The following is a 16,003-nucleotide window of genomic DNA, read 5'->3' as shown; positions in this document are numbered from 1 at the left end:
AAGACTTCCACCTGAGAAATGGACTCCCAAAGCATCTGCCTTTGAAAGCCAATGGGACTTACAAGATCCACAGTCTTTGGTGAACTAATAGACAGTTCTTAAAAGATTTCTGGGGACTCACCATGGCTTACCCCCAGGGCCCAGCACAGAGGCAGCAGACTGAAACAAGTCTTTCCATGAAAGAAGCTACTTGCTTACCTTAAAAACTTTGGCTTGAGGGGCAGGCTTCTAATTTAATACAGTCCAGAAACTGGAGGCTGGTAGGTGCATCTTCCTGTTCTCCCTTTGCCTGACTCCAGGTCATCAGTATCTCCCTGAAAGGAGCTCGTCCACATGTCTGATGCCCCAGTTTTTGTAGCTGCTGCCCAGAGGAAGCCCCTAAATGGGGCTTACATTTGCGGGTACCATAGGACTGTAACAAACAGAAAAACAGTTCTTAACCAGGTATCCCTCCACTGCACAGCACAGAGGCAGCAGATTGAAACATGAGGAGGCCTATTAGCTTATTTTAATAGCTGTGGCCTGAGGGGCAGGCTTCTACTTTAACACCAGTCTAGGTGCAAACTGCCATCCTGTCCAGAAACCAGGAAGGCCAGCAGGCACCATCTTTGTGCTTTCCCTTTGCCCTACTCCAGATTGCTAGTGTCTTTGAGAAAGGAGCTTATACACATGTCTGCCACCCTGGTTTTTGTGGCTGCCACCCAGAGGACACATCTCTTGATAACTTGGCACTGGTGGCCAGTGGGGCTTGTGTTCATGGATTCAATGGGATGGTAGCAAATAAAAAGTTTTATTTTATTTTATTTTATTTTTTTATTTTTTTTTCAGTTTTTCTAACTTGACAATCAGCTATTTCTTTTTTAAAAAATTTTTTATTGTTATGTTAATCCCCATACATTACATCATTAGTTTTAGATGTAGTGTTCCATGATTCATTGTTTGTGCATAACACCCAGTGCTCCATGCAGAACGTGCCCTCCTCAATACCCATCACCAGGCTAACCCATCCTCCCACCCCCCTCCCCTCTAGAACCCTCAGTTTGTTTTTCAGAGTCCATTGTCTCTCATGGTTCGTCTCCCCCTCCGATTTCCCCCCCTTCATTCTTCCCCTCCTGCTACATTCTTCTTCTTCTTCTTTTTTTTTTCTTGACATATATTGCATTATTTGTTTCAGAGGTATAGATCTGAGATTCAACAGTCTTGCACAATTCACATTGCTTACTAGAGCACATACCCTCCCCAGTGTCATCACCCAGTCACTCCATCCCTCCCACCCCACCCCCCACTCCAGCAACCCTCAGTCTGTTTCCTGAGATTAAGAATTCCTCATATCAGTGAGGTCATATGATACATGTCTTTCTCTGTTTGACTTATTTCGCTCAGCATAATACCCTCCAGGTCCATCCACGTCGTTGCAAATGGCAAGATCTCATTCCTTTTGATGGCTGCATAATATTCCATTGTATATATATACCACTTCTTTATCCATTCATCTGTCAGTGGACATCTTGGCTCTTTCCACAGTTTGGCTATTGTGGACATTGCTGCTATAAACATCGGGGAGCACGTACCCTTTCGGATCCCTACTTTTGTATCTTTGGGGTAAATACCCAGTAGTGCAATTGCTGGATCGTATGGTAGCTCTATTTTCAACTTTTTGAGGAACCTCCATACTGTTTTCCAGAGTGGCTGCAGCAGCTTGCATTCCCACCAACAGTGTAGGAGGGTTTCCCTTTCTCCGCATCTCCGCCAACATCTGTCGTTTCCTGACTTGTTAATTTTAGCCATTCTGACTGGTGTGAGGTGGTATCTCATTGAGGTTTTGATTTGGATTTCCCTGATGCCGAGCAACGTTGAGCACTTTTTCATGTGTCTGTCGGCCATTTGGATGTCTTCTTTGGAAAAATGTCTGTTCATGTCTTCTGCCCATTTCTTGATTGGATTATTTGTTCTTTGGGTGTTGAGTTTGATGAGTTCTTTAATGATTTTGGATACTAGCCCTTTATCTGATATGTCATTTGCACATATCTTCTCCCATTCTGTCAGTTGTCTTTTGGTTTTGTTGACTGTTTCCTTTGCTGTGCAAAAGCTTTTTATCTTGATGAAGTCCCAATAGTTCATTTTTGCCCTTGCTTCCCTTGCCTTTGGCGATGTTTCTAGGAAGAAGTTGCTGCGGCTGAGGTCGAAGAGGTTGCTGCCTGTGTTCTCCTTTAGGATTTTGATGGACTCCTGTCTCACATTGAGGTCTTTCAACCATTTGGAGTCTATTTTTGTGTGTGGTGTAAGGAAATGGACCAGTTTCATTCTTCTGCATGTGGCTATCCAATTTTCCCAACACCATTTGTTGAACAGACTGTCTTTTTTCCATTGGACATTCTTTTCTGCTTTGTTGAAGATTAGTTGACCATAGAGTTGAGGGTCCATTTCTGGGCTCTCTATTCTGTTCCATTGATCTATGTGTCTGTTTTTGTGCCAGTGCCGTACTGTCTTGATGATGACAGCTTTGTAATAGAGCTGGAAGTCCGGAATTCTGATGCCGCCAGCTTTGCTTTTCTTTTTCAACATTCCTCTGGCTATGCGGGGTCTTTTCTGGTTCCATACAAATTTTAGGATTATTTGTTCCATTTCTTTGAGAAAAGTGGACGGTATTTTGATGGGGATTGCATTGAATGTGTAGATTGCTCTAGGTAGCATTGACATCTTCACAATATTTGTTCTTCCAATCCATGAGCATGGAACGTTTTTCCATTTCTTTGTGTCTTCCTCAATTTCTTTCATGAGTATTTTATAGTTTTCTGAGTACAGATCCTTTGCCTCTTTGGTTAGATTTATTCCTAGGTATCTTATGGTTTTGGGTGCAATTGTAAATGGGATCGACTCCTTAATTTCTCTTTCTTCTGTCTTGTTGTTGGTGTATAGGAATGCCACTGACTTCTGTGCATTGATTTTATATCCTGCCACTTTACTGAATTCCTGTATGAGTTCTAGCAATTTGGGGGTGGAGTCTTTGGGGTTTTCCACATAAAGTATCATATCATCTGCAAAGAGTGAGAGTTTGACTTCTTCTTTGCCGATTTGGATGCCTTTGATTTCTTTTTGTTGTCTGATTGCCGGGGTTAGGACTTCCAATACTATGTTGAATAGCAGTGGTGATAGTGGACATCCCTGCCGTGTTCCTGACCTTAGGGGGAAAGCTCTCAGTTTTCCCCATTGAGAATGATATTCGCTGTAGGTTTTTCATAGATGGCTTTTATGATATTGAGGTATGTACCCTCTATGCCTATACTCTGAAGAGTTTTGATCAAGAAAGGATGCTGTACTTTGTCAAATGCTTTTTCTGCATCTATTGAGAGGATCATATGATTCTTGTTCTTTCTTTTGTTAATGTATTGTATCACGTTGATTGATTTGCGGATGTTGAAAAAGCCCACTTTTCTCAAAGAAATGGAACAAATAATCCTAAAATTTGTATGGAACCAGAAAAGACCCCGCATAGCCAGAGGAATGTGAAAAAGAAAAGCAAAGCTGGCAGCATCAGAATTCCGGACTTCCAGCTCTATTACAAAGCTGTCATCATCAAGACAGTACGGCACTGGCACAAAAACAGACACATAGATCAATGGAACAGAATAGAGAGCCCAGAAATGGACCCTCAACTCTATGGTCAACTAATCTTCAACAAAGCAGAAAAGAATGTCCAATGGAAAAAAGACAGTCTGTTCAACAAATGGTGTTGGGAAAATTGGATAGCCACATGCAGAAGAATGAAACTGGTCCATTTCCTTACACCACACACAAAAATAGACTCCAAATGGTTGAAAGACCTCAATGTGAGACAGGAGTCCATCAAAATCCTAAAGGAGAACACAGGCAGCAACCTCTTCGACCTCAGCCGCAGCAACTTCTTCCTAGAAACATCGCCAAAGGCAAGGGAAGCAAGGGCAAAAATGAACTATTGGGACTTCATCAAGATAAAAAGCTTTTGCACAGCAAAGGAAACAGTCAACAAAACCAAAAGACAGCTGACAGAATGGGTGAAGATATTTGCAAATGACATATCAGATAAAGGGCTAGTATCCAAAATCTATAAAGAACTTCTCAAACTCAACACCCAAAGAACAAATAATCCAATCAAGAAATGGGCAGAAGACATGAACAGACATTTTTCCAAAGAAGACATCCAAATGGCTGACAGACACATGAAAAAGTGCTCAACGTTGCTCGGCATCAGGGAAATCCAAATCAAAACCTCAATGAGATACCACCTCACACCAGTCAGAATGGCTAAAATTAACAAGTCAGGAAACGACAGATGTTGGCGGAGATGCGGAGAAAGGGAAACCCTCCTACACTGTTGGTGGGAATGCAAGCTGCTGCAGCCACTCTGGAAAACAGTATGGAGGTTCCTCAAAAAGTTGAAAATAGAGCTACCATACAATCCAGCAATTGCACTACTGGGTATTTACCCCAAAGATACAAATGTAGGGATTCGAAAGGGTACATGCACCCCGATGTTTATAGCAGCAATGTCCACAATAGCCAAACTGTGGAAAGAGCCAAGATGTCCACTGACAGATGAATGGATAAAGAAGAAGTGGTATATATATACAATGGAATATTATGCAGCCATCAAAAGGAATGAGATCTTGCCATTTGCAACAATGTGGATGGAACTGGAGGGTGTTATGCTGAGTGAAATAAGTCAATCAGAGAAAGACATGTATCATATGACCTCACTGGTATGAGGAATTCTTAATCTCAGGAAACAAACTGAGGGTTGCTGGAGTGGGGGTGGGGTGGGAGGGATGGGGTGGCTGGGTGATAGACATTGGGGAGGGTATGTGCTATGGTGAGCGCTGTGAATTGTGCAAGACTGTTGAATCACAGATCTGTACCTCTGAAACAAATAATGCAATATATGTTAAGAAAAAAAAGAAAGAAGAAGAAGATAGTAGGAGGGGAAGAATGAAGGGGGGGAAATCGGAGGGGGAGAAGAACCATGAGAGATGACGGACTCTGAAAAACAAACTGAGGGTTCTAGAGGGGAGAGGGGTGGGAGGATGGGTTAGCCTGGTGATGGGTATTAAAGAGGGCACATTCTGCATGGAGCACTAGGTGTTATGCACAAAGAATGAATCATGGAACACTACATCAAAAACTAATGATGTAATGTATGGTGATTAACATAACAATAAAAAAGTAAAAAAAAATCTTAAAAAAAAAAAGTGCGTGACTCTTGGCTTTAGCTCAGGTCATGATCTCAGGGTCATGAGATTGAGCCCTGCGTTGGGCTCTGTGCTCAGCGGGGAGTCTGCTTGAGATTCTCTCTCTCCCTCTACCTCTGCTCCTCCTTCCTCCATGTTCTTTCTCTAAAATAAATAAATAAATCTTTAAAAAATAGAAATGGACTAAATTCTCCAATCAAAAGACAGAGAGTAGCTGAATAGATTTAAAAAAATAATGTATGACCCAACTATATGCTGCCTGTAAGGGACTCCCTTCAACTGTAAGGACACATACAGACTAAAGAGAAGGAATGGGAAAAGATAGTTCATGCAAATAGAAAGCAAATGAAAGCTGAAGTAGCTCTACTTATATCAGAAAAAATAGACTTTAAGACAAACCTGTAATAAGAGACAAAGACGTTCATTATATAATGATAAAGGGGTCAATCCAATAAGATTATATAACATTTGTAAATTTACAGGTACCCAACCTAGAAGCACCTAAATATACAAAGCAAATAAATATTAATAGACCTAAAGGGAGAAATAGACAGCGATACAATAATAGTAGGGGACTTCAATACCTCATTGTCATCATTGGATAGATCATCCAGACAGAAAATCAACAAAGAAACATTGGACTTAACATGTTAAACCAGGTGGACCTAACAGATATTTACAGAACATTCCATCCAAAAGCAGCAGAATACACATTTTTCTCAAGCACACATGGAACAATCTCCAGAATAGATCATATGTTAGGCCACAAAATAAGCCTTAATAAATTTAAGAAGACTGAAGGGCGCCTGGGTGATTCAGTCAGTTAAGCGTCTGAGTCGTGATTTTGGCTCAGGTCATGATCTCAGGGTTGTGAGATTGAGCCCTGTGTCAGGCTCCGTGCTCAGCACTGCTTAAGATTCTCTCCCTCTGCCCCTACTCGCATACGCACTCTCTCTCTCTCAAAAAAATTTTAAAGAGGATTGAAATCATATCAAGCATTTTTTTCCAACCACAAGGGTATAAAACTAAAAGAGAATTACAAGAAGAAAACTGGAAAACTGACAAATATGTGGAGATTAAACAACATGCTACAACGAACAGGTAAAAGGAATAAAAATAGAACTCAAATTTGAGACAAATGAAAATGGGAATATAACATACCAGCAAAAATAGTTTTTAGAGGGAAGTTCATAGTGATAAACACCTACATTAAGAATAAGAAAGACCTTGGGGCACCTGGGTGGCTCAGTCATTAAGCATCTGCCTTTGGCTCAGGTCATGATCCCAGGGTCCTGGGATCGAGCCCCACATCGGGCTCCCTGCTCAGCGGGGAGCCTGCTTCTCCCTCTCCCACTCCCCCTGCTTGTGTTCCCTCTCTTGCTGTGTCTCTCTCTGTCAAATAAATAAATAAAATCTTTAAAAAAAAAAAAAGAAAAAGAATAAGAAAGACCTCAAGTCATGGCTTTGGAAGCCATTCCCTGTGATCTCCTTATTTGCTGCAAATAAAGTTTTCTTTGTGCAACCAATTAAAAACAAAACAAAACAAAGAAACAACAACAATGAAAAAAGAAATAAGAAAAACCTCAAATAAACAACCTAACTTTACACCTAAAGAAACTAGAAAAAGAACAAACTAAGACCAAAGTTAGTAGAAGGAAGGAAATAACAAATATCAGAGCAGAAATAAATGAAGCAAAGACTAAAAGGATAATAGAAAAGATTAATGAAACCAAGAGCTGGTTTTTGAAAAGATAAACATTTAGTTAGAGTCACCAATTAAAAAAAAGGGAGAAAACACAAATAAAATCAGAAAGAGACATTACAACTGATACAACAGAAATACAAAGAATCGTAAGACTACTATGAACAATTATATGCCAACAAACTGGATAATGTAGAAAAAATTGATACATTCCTACAAACATACAACCTACAAAAACTGAATCATGAAGTTAATAGAAAATCTGAACAGACTAATTACTAGTAAGGAGACTGAATCAGTAAACCTCCAACAAACAAAAGTCCAGATGGCTTCCCTGGTGAATTCAACCAAATGTTTAAAGAATTAATACCAATGCGTCTCAAACACTTCCAAAAAAGTGAAGAGGAGGGAACACTTCCAAACTTATTTTATGAGGCCAGCATTAAATATCAAAATCAGATAAAGGCAGGGACACCTGAGTGTCTCAGATGGTTGAGCATCTGCCTTCGGCTCAGGTCATGATCCCAGGGTCCTGGGATCAAGTTCCGCATCGGGCTCCCTGCTGGGCGGGGGGCCTGCTTCTCCCTCTGCCTCTGCCTCTCTCTCTCTCTCTCTCTGACTCTCATGAATAAATAAATAAAACATTTAAAAAAAATTCAAAATCAGATAAAGGCATTAAAAGAAAAGGAAATCACAGGCCAATATCCTTATGAACATAGACACAAAGCTCCTCAACAAAATATTAGCAAACTGAATTCAACAATACATTAAAAGGTTCATACACTACAAAGTGGGATTTATTCCAGGGATGCGAGGATGGTTCACCATCGATATCAATCAAGATGATACAGAACATATACAAAATTAGGAATAAAAATCATATAATCATCTTAATAGATTGCAGAAAAAGCATTTGACAAAATACAACATCTATTCTTGATAAAAACTCTCAACAGAGAGGGTATAGAGGGAACATATCTCAACATAATAAAGGCAATATACAATGAACCCATGGTTAATATCATACTCAATGGTGAAAAACTGAAAGCTTTTCCTCTAAGATCAGAAATAAGACAAGGATGTCTATTCTTATCACTTTCATTTAAAATAGTACTGAGGGGGCACCTCGGTGGCTCAGTTGGTTAAGCGTCTGCCTTCAGCTCAGGTCATGATCCCAGGTCCTAGGATCGAGCCCTGCGTTGGGCTCCCTGCTCAGCTGGGAGTCCGCTTCTCCCTCCAACCCTCCCTCTGTTCATACTCTCTCTCTCTCTCAAATAAATAAAGTCTTTAAAAATAAATAAGTAAAAATAAAAATAATAAAATAGTACGGGGAGGGGCGCCTGAGTGGCCCAGTCAGTTGAGCATCCAACTGTTGGTTTTGGCTGGGTCACTGATCCCTGGGTCATGGAATCGAGTCCCGCCTTGGGCTCAGCCCTGACTCCCGCTTCCTCTGCTCCTCCCCTGTTCTTGCTCACCTCTCTCTCTCTCAAATAAATAAATAAATAAATAAATAAAATCTCTAAAAAAATAGTACCAGGAATCCTAGAGGAATTAGGCAAGACAAAGTAATAAAGGGCATCCGAATCAGAAAGGAAGAAGTAAACTGTCTCTATATGCAGATGACATACTATATATAGAAAACCCTAAAACTTCACCAAAAAACTGTTAGAATAAACAAATTCAGTAAAGTTGCAGGATACAAAATCAATACACAAAAATTAATTGTGTTTCTATACACTAATAACAAACTACCTGAAAGTGAAATTAAAAATACAGTTCCACTTATAATTGCTTCAAAAGAATAAAATGCCTAGGAATGTATTTAACTAAGGAGGTAAAAGACCTATACAATGGAAACTATAAGACATTGATGAAATAAATTGAAGTCACAAATAAATGGAAAGGTACCCCATGCTCATAGACTGGAAGAATTAATATTGCTAAAATGTCTATTCTACCCAAAGTAATCTATAGATTCAATGCAATCCCTATCAAAATTCCAACGGCATTTTTCACAGAAATGAAGCAAACAATTCTAAAATTTGTAATGGAACCACAAAAGATCCCAAATAGCCAAAGCAATCTTGAGAAAGAGGAACAAAGCTGCAGGCATCACAATTCCTGATTTCAAACTATATTACAAAGCTATAATAATCAAAACAGTATGGTTTTGGCATTAAAACAAACACATAGGTAAATGGAACAGAACAAAGAGCCCAGAAATAAACCCATGAATATACAGCCAACTTATGGCAAAGGAGCCAAGAATATACAATGGGAAAAAGATAGTCTCTTCAACAAATGGTGCTGGAAAAACTGGGCAACCCCATGCAAAAGAATGAAACTGGACCACTATTTTTACCATTCACAAAAATCCACTCAAAATGGATTAAAGACTTGAATGTAAGACCTGAAACCATAAAAGTCCTAGAATAAAATATAAAGGGTAAGCTCCTTGACATCAGTCTTTGCAAATATATATATATATTTTATTTGATAACAAAAGCAAAGGCAACAAAAGCAAAAATAAACAATTGGGACTACATCAAACTAAAAAGCTTTTGCACAGCAAAAAAAACTATCAACAAAATAAAAGGGCAACCTCCTGAATGGGGGAAGATATTTGCAAATCATATATCTACTAAAGGGCTAATCTCCAAAATAAATAAAGAATTCATACAACTTGGGCACCTGGGTGGCTCAGTTGGTTAAGCGTCTACCTTCGGCTCAGGTCATGATCCCAGGGTCCTGGGATCGAGTCCTACATTGGGCTCCCTGCTCAGCAGGGAGTCTGCTTCTCCCTCTACCCTTCCCCCTTGCTCATGATCTCTCTCTCTTACTCTCTCTCAAATAAATAAATAAAATCTTTTGTTTAAAAAAAGAATTCATACAACTTGATAGCAAAAAAACCAATCTGATTAAAAAATGATCAGAGGAATAGACACTTTACCAAAAAAGACATACAGATGGCAACAGACACATGAAAACGTGCTCAACATCACTAATCACCAGGGAAATACAAATCAAAACCACAATGAGCTATCCTCTCACACGTGCTATAATAGCTATTATCAAAAAGACAAGAGATAAGTGTTGGTGAGGATGTGCAGAAATGGGAACCCTTGTGTGCACTGTTGATGAGTATGTAAATTGGTGCAGCCACTATGGAATGAATATGTAAACTGGTGCAGCCACCTTTCCACAAATACAACTCGATAACTATCAAATCATCCTAAACACCCCAGAAATCAACCTGGAGACTGACAGAACAAACTCCACAACTAAAGGTAGAGAAGAGGCCACACTGAAGAAGGTAGGAAGTGCGGAGACACAGTTTGGGAAAGAAATGGATCATGGCTTCTGTGATGGGGTTGGGAGCCACAGTTGAGAAGGGCCAGAGACAGACTAGCACACAGGCGAGTGCACGGGGGAGATGGTTCCCCATAGCAATTGGTTTGGAAAGTGAGAGGGGCTGAATTTTGTGCAACTAATGGTGGTTAAAGCCTAGAGTTTTAAAGGTCAGCATACGGGGCGCCTGGGTGGCTCAGTTGGTTAAGCGTCTGCCTTCGGCTCAGGTCATGATCCCAGGGTCCTGGGGTCAAGCCCCGCATTGGGTTCCGTGCTCAGCAGGGAGCCTGCTTCTCCCTCTCCCTCTGCCTCCCTGCCTGCCTACTTGTGATCTCTCTCTCTGTCAAATAAATAAATAAAATCTTAAAAAAAAAAAAAAAGAGTTGTTTAAAAAAAATAATAAAATAAAAAAATAAAGGTCAGCATACTTGGCTCTGGGAGAGCCCCAAGATATCGGGGCTGCTCTTGGAGAGAAGGCAGGGAAAAGAGCCTGTGACATACAACATGGAAACAGCAAGCTGAAGAGTGCCTAGGGCACATAATGGGGAGGTTATTTGCTCTTCTTGGAATGTGTGCCAGAGAGGCAGCAGTCATAGAGAGACCCCTCCCAGAACAAAGGACCTAGCAGGTGCCATTTCCCTCCCTCACCACTCAGCATAGGCACGGGGCCATCTGGGGGAATGAGCAGAGTGCCAACACTTGCTACTTAATTTGCTACACCAAGCCCAGTCCCCTCCAGGCTCTGGTGGAATTGTCTTTCCCACCCATGCTTACCTCAGTCACAGCAAGGTGGGCCCCCTTGCCCAGAAGACTGGCCCAAACTCCTGCCTACACCCCATCTTCCAACCCTGGTTTTCAAGGGCCTCAGTTCTGGCAGCTAGTCTCAATTCACAAGCAGACAAGAGCACACCCAGTTAAAACTTGCCACATTCAGGCCAGGGACCAATCACTGCCTGCAATAGGCACACAGCCTCTGCTGATGACTAGCCTTAAAGAAAAAATGGCCAGGACACAATAGCAGAGCCCACACAGCACACACTGGAGACACTCTCAGAAGCACCAGGCCCTGGGGAACAGGGGACACCACATGGCAGGGCACTACACGACCAGTTTTTCATAAGGCTGTTACCCTTAAGAATAGGAGAAGTATTGGGGCGCCTGGGTGGCTCAGTCAGTTGGGGATCCACCTTCAGTTCAGGTCATGATCTCAGGGTTCTGGGATCGAGCCCCGTGTCAGGCTCCCTGCTCAGCAGGGAATTTACTTCTCCCTCTCCCTTTATCCCTCCCCCAACTTGTGTGCATGCACACGTGTGCACACTCTCTCTCAATAAATAAAATCTTAAAAAAAAAAAAAAAAAGAATTGGAGAAGTACCTGACTTTCCTAATACACAGACAAGCACAGAGACTTAGACAAAATGAGAAGACAGAGGAATCTGTCCCAAATGAAAGAACAGGAAAAGGCCACGGCCAGAGATCTAAGTGAAACAGATATAAGTAACATGCCTGATGGAGAATTTAAAGCAATGATCATAACACAGTCACTGGACTTGAGAAAAGGATGAAAGATATGACTAAGACCCTTAACATAGAATAAGGAATAACAAAGCAGAGATAAGGGCTCAATAAACGGAATGAGAAACATGCTTGATAGGATGAAAGAAGCTGATGAATTAATGACCTAGAAAACACAGTAATGGCAAGTAATCAAGCTGAATAAAAGAAAGAAAAAAGAATTATGCAAACGAGAATAGACTTAGGGAACTCAGTGACTCTATCAAACGTAATAACATTCACATTATAGGAGTCCCAGAAGAAGGAGAGAGAGAGAAAAGGGGCCAAAAAATTTATTTGAATAAATAATCACTGAAAACTGCCCTAATCTGGGGGAGGAAATAAATATCCAGATCCAAGAGGCACAGAGAACTCTCAACAAAATCAACAAAAGCAGATCCACCCCAAGACATGTTATAATTAAAATGGAAAATACAGTGATAAAGAAAAAAACATTAAAGCAGAAAGACAAAAGGAGACAGTTACATACAAGGGAAACCCCATAAGGCTATCAGGAGATTTTTCAGCAGACACTTTCCAAGCCACAAGAGAGTGGCATGATATACTCAAAGTGCTGAAAAAAAATCTGCAGCCAAGAATACTATATCCAGCAAGGCTATCATTTAGAACAGAAGGAGAGATAAAGAGTTCCCTAGAAAAACAAAAACTAAAAGTGTTCATGACCACTAAACCAGCCCTGCAAGAAATATTAAAGGGGACTCTTTGAGTGGAAAGGAAAGACCAAAAGTAACAGTATGAAGGTAATACAAAAGCAGTAAAAAACAAATATTTTTGTAAAATATCGATCAAGGAACTCATAAAATAAAAGGATGTAAAATATGATACCATATACCTAAAATGTGGGGAGGAGTAAAGAATGGGCTCAAACTTAAATGACCTTCAACTTAATATTATTATATATATATATTATATACTAATATAGACTGCTATATGGAGAAGAGGTTATATACAACCTAATGGTAACCATATATCAAAACCCACTAATAAATATGCAAAGAATAAAGAGAAAGAAATCCAAATATATCACTAAAGAAAACCAGAAAACCATGTAAGAGAGAAAGATAAGAAAGGATCAGAGAAAATCTTCAGAAACAACCACAAAACAAGTAATAAATGGCAATAAATACATATCTATCAATAATTACTTTGAATATAAATGGACTAAATGCTCCAATCAAAAGACATAGGGTAACAAATGGATAAAACAAGACCCATCTATATGCTTCCTACAAAAGACTTATTTTAGACCTAAAGACACATGCAGATTGAAAGTGACAGAATGGAGAAACATCTATCATGATAATGGATATCAAAAGAAAGCCAGTGTAGCAATACATATATTGAACAAACTAAACTGTAAAACAAACACTGTAACAAGAGACAAAGAAGGACACTATATAATAATAAAGATGACAATCCAACAGGAAGATATAACAATTATAAATATTTATACACCCAAAATAGGAATACCCAAATACATAAAATGGTTAATAACTAACATAAAGGAACTAATCAATAATAATAAAATAATAGTAGGGGACTTTAACACCCCACTCACATCAATGAACAGATCATCTAAATAGAAAATCAACAAGGAAACAATGGCTTTGAATGACACACTGGACCAGATAGACTTACCAGATGTACACAGAACATTCCAACCTAAATCAGAAGAATACACATTCTTTTCAAGTCCACATGGAACACTCTTCAGAATAGATCACATATTAGCTCACAAAACAAGCCTCAACAAATTCAAAAAGACTGAAGTCATATCATGCATCTTTTCTGACCACAATGGCTAGAAGTCAACAGCAAGAAAATATCTGGAAGACCACAAATACATGGAGGCTAAATAACACGCTACTAAACAATGAAGCAGTCAACCAGAAATAAAAGAAGAAATTTAAAAGTACACGGAAACAAATAAAAATGAAAATACAATGGGTCAAAAACCTTGGGATGCAGCAAAGCAGTTCTAAGATGAAAGCTTATAGCAATACCATCCTACCTCAAGAAGCAGGAAAAATCCCAAATAAACAACTAAGTTTACACATAAAGAGCTAAAAAGAACAACAAATAAAACCTAAAACCAGCAGAAGGAAGGAAACAATAAGGATTAGAACAGAAATAAATTATATAGAAACTAAAAAACAATAGGACAAATTTTTAAAAAATCAATAAAGGGGCACCTACGTGGTGCAGTTGGCCAGGCGTCAGTCCGACTCTCGGTTTCAGGTAGTGATCTTGCGGTTGTGGGATCAAACCCTGTGTCAGGCTCCACACTCAGCGCAGAGTCTGCTTGAGCTTCTCTCTCCCTCTCCCTCTGCCCCTCCCACTCATGCTTTCTCTCTTTCTCTAAAATAATAAATAACTCTTTTTTAAAAAATCAATAAAATTGATAAACCTCTACCCAGGACCTATCAAGAAAAAAAGACAAAGGACTGAAATAAATAAAATCACAAATGAGAGAGGAGAAATAACAACGCCACAGAAATAAAAACAATTATAAGAAAATATTATGGAAAACTATATGCCAACAAATTGGACAACCTAGAAGAAATGAATAAATTCCTAGAAACATATAACTTCCCAAAACAGAATCAGGAAGAAATAGAAAATTTGAACAGACCAATTATCAGCAACAAAATTGAATCAGTAACCAAAAAACTCCAAACAAACAAAAGTCCAGGAACAGATGGATTCACGAGCAAATTCTACCAAACCACCCTTTAAAGAAGAGTTAATACTTATCCTTCTCAAACTATTCCAAACAATAGAAAAGGAAGGAAAAGTTCCAAATTCATTCCACGAGGCCAGCATTACCCTGATTCTAAAACCAGAAAAAGACACCACCAAAAAAAAAAAAAAGAGAGAGCGAGAGAGAGAACTACAGGACAATATCTTTGATGAACACAGATGCAAAAATGCTTAAGAAAATACTATCAAACCAAATCCAACAATATATTAAAAAAATCTTTCACCGCAATCAAGTGAGATTTATTCCTGGGACGCAAGGATAGTTCAATATTTGCACATCAATCAATGTGATACATTACTACATCAATAAGAGAAAGGATAAAAACCATATGATCATTTCAATAGATGCAGAAAAAGCTTCTGATAAAGTACAACAACCATTCATGATAAAAATCTTCAACAAAGGAGGTTTAGAGAAAACATACTTCCAATATAATAAAGGGCATTTTTTAAAAAGATTTTATTTATTTATTTATTTGACAGAGAGAGAGAGAGTATGCACACACAAGCAGGGGGAGAGGCAGAGAGATTGGAAGAAGCAGGCTCCCCACTGAGCAGGCAGCCTAACATGGGGCTTGATCCCAGGACCCTAGGATCATGACCTGAGCCGGAGGCAGACGCTTAACTGACTGAGCAGCCACCCAAGTGCCCCAATAAAGGCCATTTATGAAAAACCCACAGCTGACATCATCGTCAATGGGGAAGAACTAAGAGCTTTTCCTCTAAGATTGGGAGCAAGACAGGGATGTCCACTCTCACCACTTTTATTCAGTATAGGACTAGAAATCCTAACCACAGCAATAACACAACAAAAAGAAATAAAAGGCATCCAAATTGGTGAGGAAGAAGTAAAACTTTCACTATTTGCAGATGACATAATGCTATATATAGAAAACCCAAACTACTCCACCAAAAAACTGCTAGAACTAATAAATGAATTCAGTAAAGTGGCAGGATACAAAATCAATGTACAGAAATCTGTTGTTTTCCGATATAGCAATAATGAACCAGCAGAAAGTGAAATTATGAAAATAATCCCATTTATAATTGCACCAAAAATAATAAGATATAAAGGAATAAACTTAACCAAAGAGGTGAAAGACCTGTACTCTGAAAACTATAAAACACTGATGAAAGAAATGGAAGACAACACAAAGCAATGAAAAGCCGTTCCAAGTTTATGGATCTGAAGAACAAATATTGTTCTTTTTTTTTTTTTTTTTTTTTTTTAAAGATTTTATTTATTTATTTGGCAGAGAGAGACACAGCGAGAGAAGGAACACAAGCACGGGGAGTGGGAGAGGGAGAAGCAGGCTTCCCGCGGAGCGGGGAGCCCGATGCGGGGCTCGATCCCAGGACGCTGGGATCATGACCTGAGCCGAAGGCAGACGCTTA

General features: G+C 39.4%; 1 long non-coding RNA gene across 2 annotated transcripts in view; it reads right to left on the bottom strand.

The window, feature by feature from the left end:
* LOC118539683 (uncharacterized) overlaps positions 1 to 16,003 on the bottom strand; it is a 200,476-nt gene that overhangs the window by 180,397 nt on the left and 4,076 nt on the right. For both annotated transcript variants that reach the window (XR_013440697.1, XR_013440698.1), the window contains exon 2: positions 199 to 412. This is a non-coding gene — a long non-coding RNA (uncharacterized LOC118539683). The remainder of the gene's footprint in view (positions 1 to 198; positions 413 to 16,003) is intronic.

Source organism: Halichoerus grypus, chromosome 8, assembly GCF_964656455.1.
Source record: "Halichoerus grypus chromosome 8, mHalGry1.hap1.1, whole genome shotgun sequence".
NCBI classification, from domain to species: Eukaryota; Metazoa; Chordata; class Mammalia; order Carnivora; family Phocidae; genus Halichoerus; species Halichoerus grypus.
The sequence above is the reverse complement of the archived record's forward strand: the minus strand, read 5'-3'. Positions and strand labels throughout refer to the sequence as shown.